This window comes from Triturus cristatus, chromosome 5_1, assembly GCF_964204655.1.
Source record: "Triturus cristatus chromosome 5_1, aTriCri1.1, whole genome shotgun sequence".
Taxonomy (NCBI): Eukaryota; Metazoa; Chordata; class Amphibia; order Caudata; family Salamandridae; genus Triturus; species Triturus cristatus.
In genome coordinates, this window is record NC_140587.1 from 228,537,042 (window position 1) to 228,549,359 (window position 12,318).

Below are 12,318 nucleotides of genomic sequence, written 5' to 3' on the forward strand. Positions count from 1 at the left end.
ATAACAACTTTTGACGTCTTTGAGTGCTGTGCATTTATCTTGGAAAGATTTGAAGAATGGTTCGTTGTGGGTGTAAATCTCCTATGGCAGTAGTGTAACACAAAATGATAGGGCCCTCTTGTCCAGTGTGATGAGGAGCCTCTCTTGTATCACAGATATTCATAGGCTTTAGGCAGAATGGGAGACCATGATGGGTGGTGCCCTGTCCAAGCCCCTAATCTGAGGTGTTGGGTGATTCTTAAAGCACAAGAAAATCGAAAAATTCTTTATAATGTTGTTCAGTCACTGCGCCTCACTGTCCACCCTCTCAGTGTTAGATCTGTACACATTATATTACTTAATAATACATTTTACACAATCATAACCTTTCAAAATGCAGATTCAGCCTCTGTCCGAAAGTTAGGTAAATTTTTAGATGGAATATTTTTTAAATGTTCAGTAAATCTCTCAACAACGATGATTAGGAGATGTGGTGGACCAAATATTGTAAGAGGTTTTTGTCTCTCACTCTCAGCTAATTGCTCTACTACAAAATAAGCAGCACTTTCTTCTTTGTGTCCAATATGTTAAATATTGAATGCCTGATGGTAGGAAATCAGTTTTTTCAACTTGCTCTGAAGCTTAAGGACAGAACTGCCTGCATTTTATGCAAGAGTGTGCAGTTGGAGAACTGTCAATTGTTTTGGAATTATGTATGTAGTCATATTATCTTCTTTTAACAAAATAAAGACAAGAGACGTGCTGGAAAAGGCAAGGGCTGACTAGACCGTCACCAGTCCTTGGCCACCAGAAGGGGGAGGGAGGCCGCGTCAGCAAGTGACGCGGCACCACCCCCCCCCGCATCGACCAACGAGCGAGGCGGCTTTTGTGCGCCGGAAGCACTTCAGTGCTTCCGGCGCAGAAACGTCCAGTTTGAGCCCAGGCCGACCAGTCTCAGCCGGTCAGCCTGGGCGCCCTCTTTAAAAGGAGGTGGCGGGGAGCAAAACAGTCTCTTGTTCTTGCTCCCCACAGACAGGGTTCACCGAGCCGGCTGCGGGCCCGTAACGTCTTCTTTCCTCGGTAATGTCATAATTGGTAAGCATAGTCTTCGGTCCTTGGTGGTCAGCACCATGTAACTCCAGGGGGTAGTGACAGCCGGTAGGTAGGCTGTCGGGGTGCGGGGGCCAGGGGAGGCATCCTTCCCAGTGGGCCTGGGGCCACCCCGCACGCGAATGCGCATCAAGGCGCCATAATGCAGAAGTCTGCAGCCCCTCCCCCCTTAATGGAGTGTAAGGCACAGGGCGAGCGGGGGCCCGGGTGAATGTATCCATCCGATAAGCTGTAACCCCCTGCGCAACCTTATTAGTACACAGGGACCGGGGGAACTGCCAGCCATTGACTTTGCCGTAGGCTCTAGATGGGACACACAGAAAGTAAATACATGCATTGATAGATTTACGGTAGGAGTGCCTTGAGTATTAGACTGTCTAAGGTTAGCCGTGGAATATCTGACTATCAAAATGTATCTGTACTTTCTGCGTAAAGTTTCTGTATATAATGTTTTAATTTGTTTGTTAATGTTAATAAATACGGCCGGGGGGGTTACTCCCCGCTAATCCAAAAATTAAAACTATCTGTGGGGTTTCCAAATTGTTATGCTGGAGGGGAGGGAAATGCCATCCATAACCCCAGGGTCTGTAGTTAGATTAGGGGACATGGGTAAGACCCCGCCTCGTTGCACTCCATCTCTCTCCTTGCTTCCTGATTTCACTCTGCTCTCTGCTCTCACTCTCTCCTCCACACTCTCGCTTTAAACTCTGCTTTCCATGCTCTCTGGCATTTGGCGTCTGTGCCTGTTTTCCTTCTCTGGCTCTTGTGCTCTTTGTGCCTCTCTGCTTAGTGACTGTTCATCTTTTGTGCTCGCTTGCCTTTGGGCCTATTAGTCTGGCTTTTTGGCTCTTCTGCTTTTTTGCCATAGTGTTTTTTTTTGTGACCATTGCCTTTTGTGCCCATATTTGTGCCTGCTTCTGTTTCCCGGGCACCTCTTGTGTCCCACGTTCTCCCCTTGTTGCAGGAACTCCCCACCATCCTCCTCTTGCCGCCCTCCTCCCACCTCTCCTTACATACTCTCCCACGTGCCTTCTCCCACATGTGGTTTTACACTCCTCTCTAAACATGGCCCCATGCGCTCCTACTTAATGGTGGCCGTTGAGCAATCCCATTGAGGAGGGGCCCAGGCATAAGCTCCCACTTACCTTGGAAGTGCGTTGTGCCTGTTTGGGTTTTGTGCCTATTTTTGTTGGCCTTGCTCTCTTCTCTCCCCTGCTTCTCCCCTCACTGCAGGGACCACTCGGGTCTCTCCCCTACTTCGCTTTTCCAGCGACCCCATTGAGAAGGTGCATAGCTCTCATTCACCCTGGACTGGTACTGCAACCAATCTAAGTCACTTTCGTACCCGGCCGTCTGGCTCCATCTCTCCCCCTCTCCTCCTGCTTTCACCCTGCTCTCACTCTATCCATCACACTCTGACTTTGCACTCTGCCTCATGTGCTCTCTTGTGTTTGGCGTCCATGCCTGTTTTGCGTTTTGTATCGGTTTGGCTTTTGTGGCTCTTGTGCTCTTTGTGCCTTTCTGCTTAGTGGTCATACTTCTTTTGTGCTCACTTTTCTTCTGTGCCCGTTTGTCTGGCTTTTTGTCTCTTGTGCTTTTTTGCACCCCTTTGTCTTTTGTGCCCAGATTTGTGCTTGTTTCTGTTGTTCATGCTCCTCTTGTCTCCCCTGCTTCTCCCCTTGCTGGAGGGATACTTTGGTTTTTCCACTGCCCTCCTCCCCATCTCCTTACCAGGGAAGAGGTATTGTGCTGCGGCCAGGGCGACTGTCGCTGGAATCTGGGGCTCACGGTTCGATCCCCGACACTGGTGGCAGGTCAGCCCAGCACCATGTGACTATGGGCAATAGCTTGCTTAATCTTCCTGATGGCCCCCAGCGCCGGGATGCCTTCGGGTAGCTGTTCGTGCTTTACAAATACTGGATTTGGATTTACCTGCTCTTCCACATGCCTTCTATCATTGCTCCCTATACCAACCCTGTGCTCCTATCCCTAATATGACCTACTTAATGGCGGCTGTTGTGGAACTGCACTGTGGGTGAGCACAGAGGATGTGCCGCTGGCTCACTTAAGGCAAATCTATCTGTGCCCGGACCACACCCTGTGCCACGGACCCTGGTCCATCCAACTGCTACAATTCCATCGACTTGCTAGCACTCAACACCAGACATCATCATGACCATTGCCCCTGCTCCACATCACACAGCAGGACCCTTCCCATGAGCGTAGTTCCACTTCTCTTGCAGCATCCCCCCACTACACCCTCCGCACACACCTCTGGGACCTCATCAACTCTCACGCCCTAGACATCCTCTTTCTCACCAAAACCTAGCACACCCTTGCCATTGGAGTGGCCATCCCACCTGGCTGCAAGATTGTCTAATGGTACAGTCTTCACATACCTGGAGAAGGCCACACAATCATCCACAAAGACACCATTACCTGCACTGCGTCTATGGATGAACCAACCAGGCTCATTGAAAACAAGCAGTTCCAACTGCATCCTCAGCCCCTCCATGTCCATTTCAGGCACCCTTGCCTATCAATCACCAGAATCCTCACCTCCTTCAGCAACCTCCTCAACAACTTCGTCACTCCCATCACCATTAGAACCGATGAATTCCTCCTGCCCGGTGACTTCAACATTCATCTAGATGACCCCACGGACCCCAGCATCACAACTTCTTAGCCAGCCTTGACAACATCGGTCTCAAGCAGTTTGTACATGGCCTGACTCACATGACCAGGCACACACTCAACCGAGTTTTCATAGCCAGCAACGAGATTACCTTCAGCCACCTTTCCGCACTCACATTTACAGACCACTCCTTCTTAAAGTTCTACATCAATGCACCCCACCCCAGCTGCAGTTGGAAGAAAATAACAGAATCAGACTGGACCTGAAGCCTTGGGTCCAACCAGCCTTTACTCACAGGTGACCTACAGAATGATATACTCAACTTCAACCACTGGATCTTAGATTGTGCCCAAACCCTGGCTCCCATATAGAAGATCAGTCACACTAGAACCAGCGCTCAAGCATGCTGGTACACGAAAGACCTAAGAGACTCCAGGATCCCCTGCAAACAACTATTAAGAAGATGGAGAACCATACGAGAGAATTCTTCCAGAGACACCTAGAATTCAGCACTCAGAAGGTACCACACACAGATCAAAGAAGCCACGGAAGTGACATTTATGCTCAGACTCCAATCCATCCCCAACTCTGACACAGTACTCTTCAACATCCTCAAAGAATCCCCCAATCCAACAACTGTTTCCAGCACCTTCATATGCTCACAGATCCTCTGAGATGACCTCTTAGACTTTTCTGCCAACAAAATACTCAAGATCTACACCAACTTTGCACCCCAACTTCCCATAGAGGACATCATCACGCAACCTCCCACCACCATGAGGAGCACCCACCAGCTAACCAACTGGGGTCCTCTCACCACAGGTGCCACCACAAGAATCATGCAGATCATCCACTTAGAGTCCCCCTCAAACCTCTACCCTCACCACATGTACAACCTGGGAAACATACTGATCAGCAGCAAGCTCACCACCATCATCAACTCCTCCATCTCAGCAGAATCTTCCTGAACAGCTGGAAACATGCAGAGATCACAACCCTCCTGATGAAACCCTCGGCCATCCCAAAAAAGCTCAACAACTACAGACCCATCTGGTTCTTATTCTCCCGTCCAAGGTCCTGGAGAAATAAATCAACAAGCTGCTCTCTGCCCCACCTTGAAAAGCACCGCCTACTAGACTCTACCCAGCCAGGTTTACGCAGCAACCACAGCACAGTAACTACCCTCCTGGCAGAAACAGACGAATTTTGTTCCATCATGGACAGAGGAGAAACCGCCACTCTCATCCTGATCAACCTCTTGGCGACTTTCTACACCATCTCCATGGCACCCTCATTGCCAGACTCATGGACTAAGGAATTCAAGGGCCCACCCTGAGCTGGATCACCTCCTTGCACTCCAATAGGACACAATGAATCAGACACTCAACTTTCACATCCAAACACAAGAAGCTCATATGCGGAGTTCCCCAGAGCTTCTCCCTTACCTCAATCCAGTTCAACGTTTACATGGCACCTCTCGCCCACATTATAGGAAGCCAGGACATCACATTTTTCCCCTATGCTGATGACACTCATCTCATCCTCTCACACATCAACATGAACATCTCCACCAGGACCAGTTTTGCTGCCTGCATGTCCAACCTGGATTATTCGTGCAAGAGAACTGCCTCAAACCTCAATGCAGACCTTTGGAGATCCTGACCTTTGAAAGTAAGAGTTTCCCTTGGATTCCTCCTGGTGGCCATCCAACCTAGGTCCCAAAGAACAGAGATCCTAACTAGGGGTGGGCGGAATTTGCGAAAGCGACTTTCGCAAATTATCGCGAGAAAATGTAAAAAATCTCCGCAAACACGCGGAAATATCGCGAAGATGCGGAAGTTTTTTTCCCGCACGTTCGCGGTATTTTCTGCGTGGTCACGGCTCGCCAACTTACCCATGCGGTTGCTCGCGTGCGCGGCCATCTTGTTTTCACTCTTCTCGCGGTGCATGATTGCGAGAAGAAAGACGTGATCGCACGACGCATGACGTTACTGTGGGCGCGAACTGTCGCGAGACAGCGCAAATGGCTACCAACAATCCAACATCTTGTGGAGAACGCGACCGGATCGGGAAAACTTGTCGGCGAACGCGGGAATTCAGGTAAGGCAATCGCGCGCGCGCGAGAATGTATTCTTTTACAGCGCGAGCAAGAAACAAATTATCGCTAAGCTGCGGAATGCGGAAATTTTGAAATTTTCGCGCTCTCCGCGGAACGCGAAAATGTCAAATTATCGCAATTTCCGCGAGCGGAATGGAAATTTAGCCCAGGCCTAATCCTAACCCTCAGAAGTAAGAGCTCCCCTTGGATTCCTTCTGGTGGCCACCTGACCTGTGTCCCACGCCCACCCCGACAGACCACACCAGAAACATCAGCATCATCCTTGATGACAAACAGGTCAGTGCCATGATTGCATCCTGCTGCCACATCCTCAGAATACTTTGTAAGATCTTCAAATGGCTCCCCACACACACAAGATGGACAGTAATCAAGGCCCTCATCACCATCAGACTTGACTACAGCAATACACTCTACGCAGGCATTTGCAGGCAACTCACGCAATGACCCCAAACCATCCAAAACATATCCATCAGACACATCCTAGATGTCCCCAGAAACACTAACATCATTCCCTACCTCATTGAACAACACTCCAGAAATGTTGCAGTCAAGCTGCACATCCATGCCTACAAAGCCCTCCACAACACAGGAACAGCATACCTCAAAGATTGACTCCAACTCTACCAGTCCTCCAGGCAGCTATGCTCCATCTATCTCTCCCTCCCACAAATATCCCTTATCCGCAAAAGCAAGACAGGAGGGTGCACATTCTCCTTCATCCTCTCATCCTGAGCCACCTCTTCTGCTATACTTCTCCTGTTTTCAGTACTCAGATCGACTACCTCTTTCTACTCTTTTACCATTAGAGTCCTGAAAAGAATGTTTAGCTAGGATATCAGAATACAGATACCATTCTGTTTTTTTCATTTTATAATGGTCCCTTAAATTATAATCACCCCTACCAGATTCCCGAGATGCGGGGAATCCAGTCTATCTTTGCGCTCTACCCCTCTGTTTCTTTTCATCTTCCATTGCAGATTTCTCTGTAACAGAACCCTCAACATTACTTTTAGGTTTTAAATGTGGTTTAACAGCTCGCAAACCTAAGGTATCACAGCCCACAGAGATCTATACTTCTGGGATTATTTTTGGTAATTCTCAATCTGGAACTGGAAATGTTTCCAGTGTCAGCCATATAGCTAGAACTGAAGTTGCTCCCTAACCGTTGCTCTTGATGATAAAAGAAACTATAGAAAAGTTTCCTAATAATTTCATTTTTAAGTCCAGAGCTGGTGCATCTCTGTGCTTATTATGTACTTGTTCAGTACCTCAGATGTGCCATGTGCTTCCCAGGTGTTACATTCCAATTTGGGTGGTACCATTCCTAGAGGGAGACACATTGTCAGCCAGTCACTCACATAGTCCATATTCCCTGTTTGTCTCGTGGTGGGTAAATGCATAAACCGCTTCTAACTGGTTGGACTTGCAAGCAACCCAGAAACGAATCTACCCATGATATCGTTAAAAGTTTGTGGACTAATGAGATGTATTGTTCCCGGAGCTGCTGGTTCCGCTGCAAAAAGCAGGTGTAGCGTACATGGTAAGTAATACAAAATCTCCTATACAAGGTGACTGTGCATTTCAAAACCCCTATCACCTCAGTGAATGCCAAAGTGTTGGGACAAGGAACGGGCATGTAGTCAGTCAAGTCAAGTCACTTGACCCCTTTATTGATCAGGGACCCTGGTGGACATTCCTGACCAGCAAACCAGTTCTTTTCTTCCTGGTAAGCTAAAGGGATTTCCGTATCTTGGTAAGCCCAATAATTTGCAGGTGGTGGTGCTGTGTTATAAGCCTGAAACTGGCCAGAGGCAGCATCTGTAGCCTCAAAACTCCACCCAGTAAAATGTCTCAAAGTCATACGCTGCAAGGGCAGCTATTCCAAAAGTAATTGACCATCCCCATTGGGGACACCTTTAAGCTTGCAATGCTGAGTAAATTCTTCCCTGTAAGTGGCTCCTGTCGCAATATGGGCCACAATTTGAATGGATTCAAATAATACGGAATCAAAAAATTTGACAAGAAAATGGGTAATAACCATATAAGAGTCAAGCTTGGCAAATCAACGGAAATAGGTGCTCCCTTATTCTCTGCAGGAAGGTAACCATGATTACTACACATGTCTCCATAACGATGTAACAATGTAATAATGGTTCATGTGTGTGTCAAAAATAAACTACTCAAGGGTTTTACAAAAAATCCAGGCCCAGTGGGTTGAGCACCAATGATACCTAACCTGAGTCTCTGGCTAAGCTCTACGTGGTTTGCTTTCAATAACACACTCACAAGAAGTGCTAGGAAAAACACACTTTAACTGAAAAGTGAGTTTATTTCACCCTGTTGCTTAACACACCTAAAATAGCCGCACAGAATAATATTAAAACAGCACAAATGCATGTTGCGAACAACCAGAACAAAATTAATATCTCTAACATGGTTAAAATGTCATCTAAAAACCTAACACCCTAAAACCAACTTCCATGTGCTACAGTAGGAGATCATGGAAAGTAGAATAACTTGCACCTAGATTTTCGTAGTGTGGATGAGCGCACTGCATACCTTATTCACAGAAAAACACAGTAATTATGAGGAGTCTAGTACGCAGTGTTCCCTGTGAAAGGCAAACACATGTTCATCATCAGCATCAATTTCTGCCAGGCCCAGGTTCGAAATCAGCTTGCAGTAAAAAAGTGTGATATGGCAGCATCAATTCTGGCAGGCAGGATCGTCTTCTGCCCTGACTGTATCTTACTGTTGATAATCTGGGGCAAAGCACTTCTCCTGACAAGTTGTCAATTGACAGTCCTTTCATATTGTATCTCATCTAAGATGGAATGTACAACATCACCTTAGGAATGTTTGATATGACCAATAAGCATCAATTCCTTTAAACATATGAGGTAAAGTATGCCTATTCAGCCTTCGCTGTTATGGCAATTGTTCATTGTTTGACAATGAAATTGATAAAACAAGGCACTTGTTCCAGACTGAGTCTGCATCAGGTGTTTTGTTTATGTGTATATCTAAAAGACTAGAAACTTTCATGGTTTTTGGAAAGATAAGGTCAGACGACATCTGTGTCAAAGGCAGACATGTTGAAATTTCTGCAAAAATCCAGGAAATGGTGTTGCGGCCTCGCTAAAATTAAGTTGGGCCGTATGTCTTTACGTCAAGAGAGGGGCTTAGGGTCCACCATGTTGGTTTGCCTGAATACAAGCTTTGATTGGGCCAAATTTGTCTTCTTCCATTATGAAGGCTACCTGTATTGCACTGTTTGTCTTGTGGCAACATTTATAATTGATGCAGCAGGAATGAGTTGTTTATGGTGGCAAGACAATGATCACAGCTACAGGCCTGATCTGTTTATTATGAAATGTTACCTACAGTAAAGGCACTATCCCTGATGCATTTATTGTGAAATGCATTAGTTAAAGTCAATATCCATTTGAGGTTAGATTGCTATTAATCCATATTAAAGCCTACAGATAGGTATTTTTTTACATGGATTCTTTCAGATTACCACAGTTGGTGTTTTGTTTATGTCTGTATCTAAATCACTTGACACTTTCATGGTTCTTGCAAAGATAAGGTCAGACGGCATCAGTGTCAAAGGCCGACATGTTGATATTTCTGCAAAAATACAGAAAATTGAGTTGTGGCCTCCTTACAATTAAGTTGGGCGTGATGTCTTTACCTCAGGAGAGGGGCTTAGGGTCTACTATGCGGGATCACCTGAGTAAAAGACTTGATTAGGCCAAGTTTGTCTTCTTCCACTATTAAGGCAGTGGGCCATATCTATCAATCCCTTTTCCTGTTCGCAAATGGGCCGATTCTCAGAATCGGCCCGTTTGCGAACAGATAAAGGCCTTTTGGGATGTATCGTCCCAAAAGGGCATCGCTAATTAGAGAATCACAAAATTTGCGAATCTATATTTTATGAATGCAATTAAGGAATTGCAAATTGCGATTCCTTAAATGCAATTCTGGAAGAACCAGAAATTTGCTATATGGCCTTAAGGAATCGCAAATTACCACCAACTTCAAGTTGGTGGTAATTAGCGGTTTTCTAGAAAAAAGCTATTTTTTGCTTTTCTCAAAGTGCCATATGGCGCACATACACGCCCTTAGGGCATGTATGTGTGCAACATGTGCATGCATGCATATTTCAGGGGTGCAACAGGGTGTCCTTTTGGCACCCTTGCACCCTTGAAATTGCATTAGCAAATTGCGATTACCTATTTGGTAGTTGCAAACTTCGAATGTCTTCCCATTCATTCCTATGGGGATCTAGGCCCACAGGAATGAATGGGAAGGTATTCCTTAATTGCGATTGGCAATGTGCGAGTATATGTAGCGAGGAATATGTAGGATTCACACTTTTTTTGCAAATCCTACATACATTGCATTTTGAGATTCTCAGTTTGCGAATCGCGAAAAATCGCAATTTGAGAAACGCAAAACTCTTTTTTGACACATATGCCCCTAAGTTTATTGAACTTTTTTGGCTTGTGGCAAAATTTATACTAGATACAGTAGGACTGAGTTGGTTATGGTGGCAAGACAATTATCACAGCTGCAGGTCTGCTCTGTTTATTATGAAATGGTACACTAAAGGCACTATGCTTGATGTATTTATTTAAAAAAGCATATGTTAAAGTCAATATCCATTTAAGGTTAGATTGTTATTACTCCCTACTAAAGCCTACATATAGGTATTTTGTAACATGTAATCTTACAGATTACAACAGTAGGCAATGGTTTTGGTATTGGTTCATCGTATGAAAAATCATAGATCTAGAAGGCTTGGACACTGAGAATCCTAGTTAGGCCCTTTTAGGAGAGCAGGTATTTTGCTGATTCTAATTTTGCATTCTTTTCCAACTTTATGATTGTATTTTATGGTTACCTTGTGGAAAACCTTACGCTTAAAACTGCAAGCTTGAGTTGGTTAGTTGGTTATGGTGGCAAAAACAATATGCCTGATTGGTGAACTGGGGAACATTATGTCTGATGAAATAGATGAGGTCTACTTATGAGGAAATGTTATGACAAAGGCAACCGGTCCAGCTTATTATTTGTGAAAAGCATATTTTAAAGTCAGTAAGCCTTTACGGTAGGTTGTTCTCAGATTTTATTCGAAGCTATAGACATGTATTCAGCCAAGACCTGACTCTTCGAGTGAACCGGAGCTGCACCCCCCTCGCCCCCCCCCCAGCGCATTGAGACCCTCATGGGTGAGTAGCACGATTTATTAATCCCTGATTGATTGATACATGTAATCTCAAAGATTACCGTAGTAGGCAAGGAATTTGGAATTGCCCACCCACTTTGACAAAGCCTGTTCTCTATAATTATTCATGTCTGTCCCTGTTGAAAAGAATTGCACATTATTTTTCTACCTATTTGTAATTTCATAACAGTATGCATGATGGTTTCCAGTTTATGAGCACTTTGAATAGCTGGTGTTGGGTAAGATGTGAAGTCAATGGTAAAGGGTAATGGCTTCATTGGAAAAAGTAATGAGAGATTACATAGGTTTCATCTGTTTATTATGAATCATTATGACAATGTCGGTAGGCCCGACATACTCATTGTATGCAAGGGTTTTGGTAGTTGTAATACACTGATAAAAACCGTGGAGATAGAAAATATGCACCACAATAATCCTTGGTAGGCTGTCTTCGGAGAGATAGTGTTTAAATGAAGTAGGCATGACATTTTGATTGCGAAATGCATATGTTAAAGTCAATAACCATTTAAGGGTGGATTGTTATTTCTCTGTAATAAAGCTTATCGACAGGAATTTTGTTACATGAAAAATCACATATTATCTTTGTAGGGAAGGATCTTGGTATTGGTTACCACCTCTGACAAACCCTAGAGGGAGACAGTTTGCAGTGTAATATTTCTTGCTATTATATCCTCTTAGCTGTCTGCTAGGACATTGTAATTAAACAATCATGAAATTATAAATCCATGTTCTGACATTGGTCTCTTTTAGTGTCATTTAGACTCTGTTCCCTCCATGACAGCTAATTGCATGGGGTAATGGTCCAGTCTGCATCAGTCAGGGCTCTCTTGCCATGTGAACAGTTGCATTTTTTTTAATCATGAGTGTACATCCATCTGAACATGACTGTTCTTCTGTATCTGGGCTGGTAGGCCAGCCCTTTTGGTTTTATCCTTTTTTTTAGTTCCCCTTACATTCTTTGCATCTCCTCTTTTTATTCTACTGTTTTCTAAGACAATACTACTGGTCTCTAGGCAGTTCTAGCTGGTTGCTTGCTTACTGATTATTCCTTCTGCAGTGCTTTGCATCCCACATGACCACTTCCTCTAAACAAGGAGACCATTATGGAACGTAGTGTGTAGTGTATCATTGTTTTATAGTTTAAAAGATAGTCTGATCTCAAAAAGCTGTTGCAATTTGTGACCCGACTTTTAATAGCAAGTATCTAGTTTAGTGAACTGATTG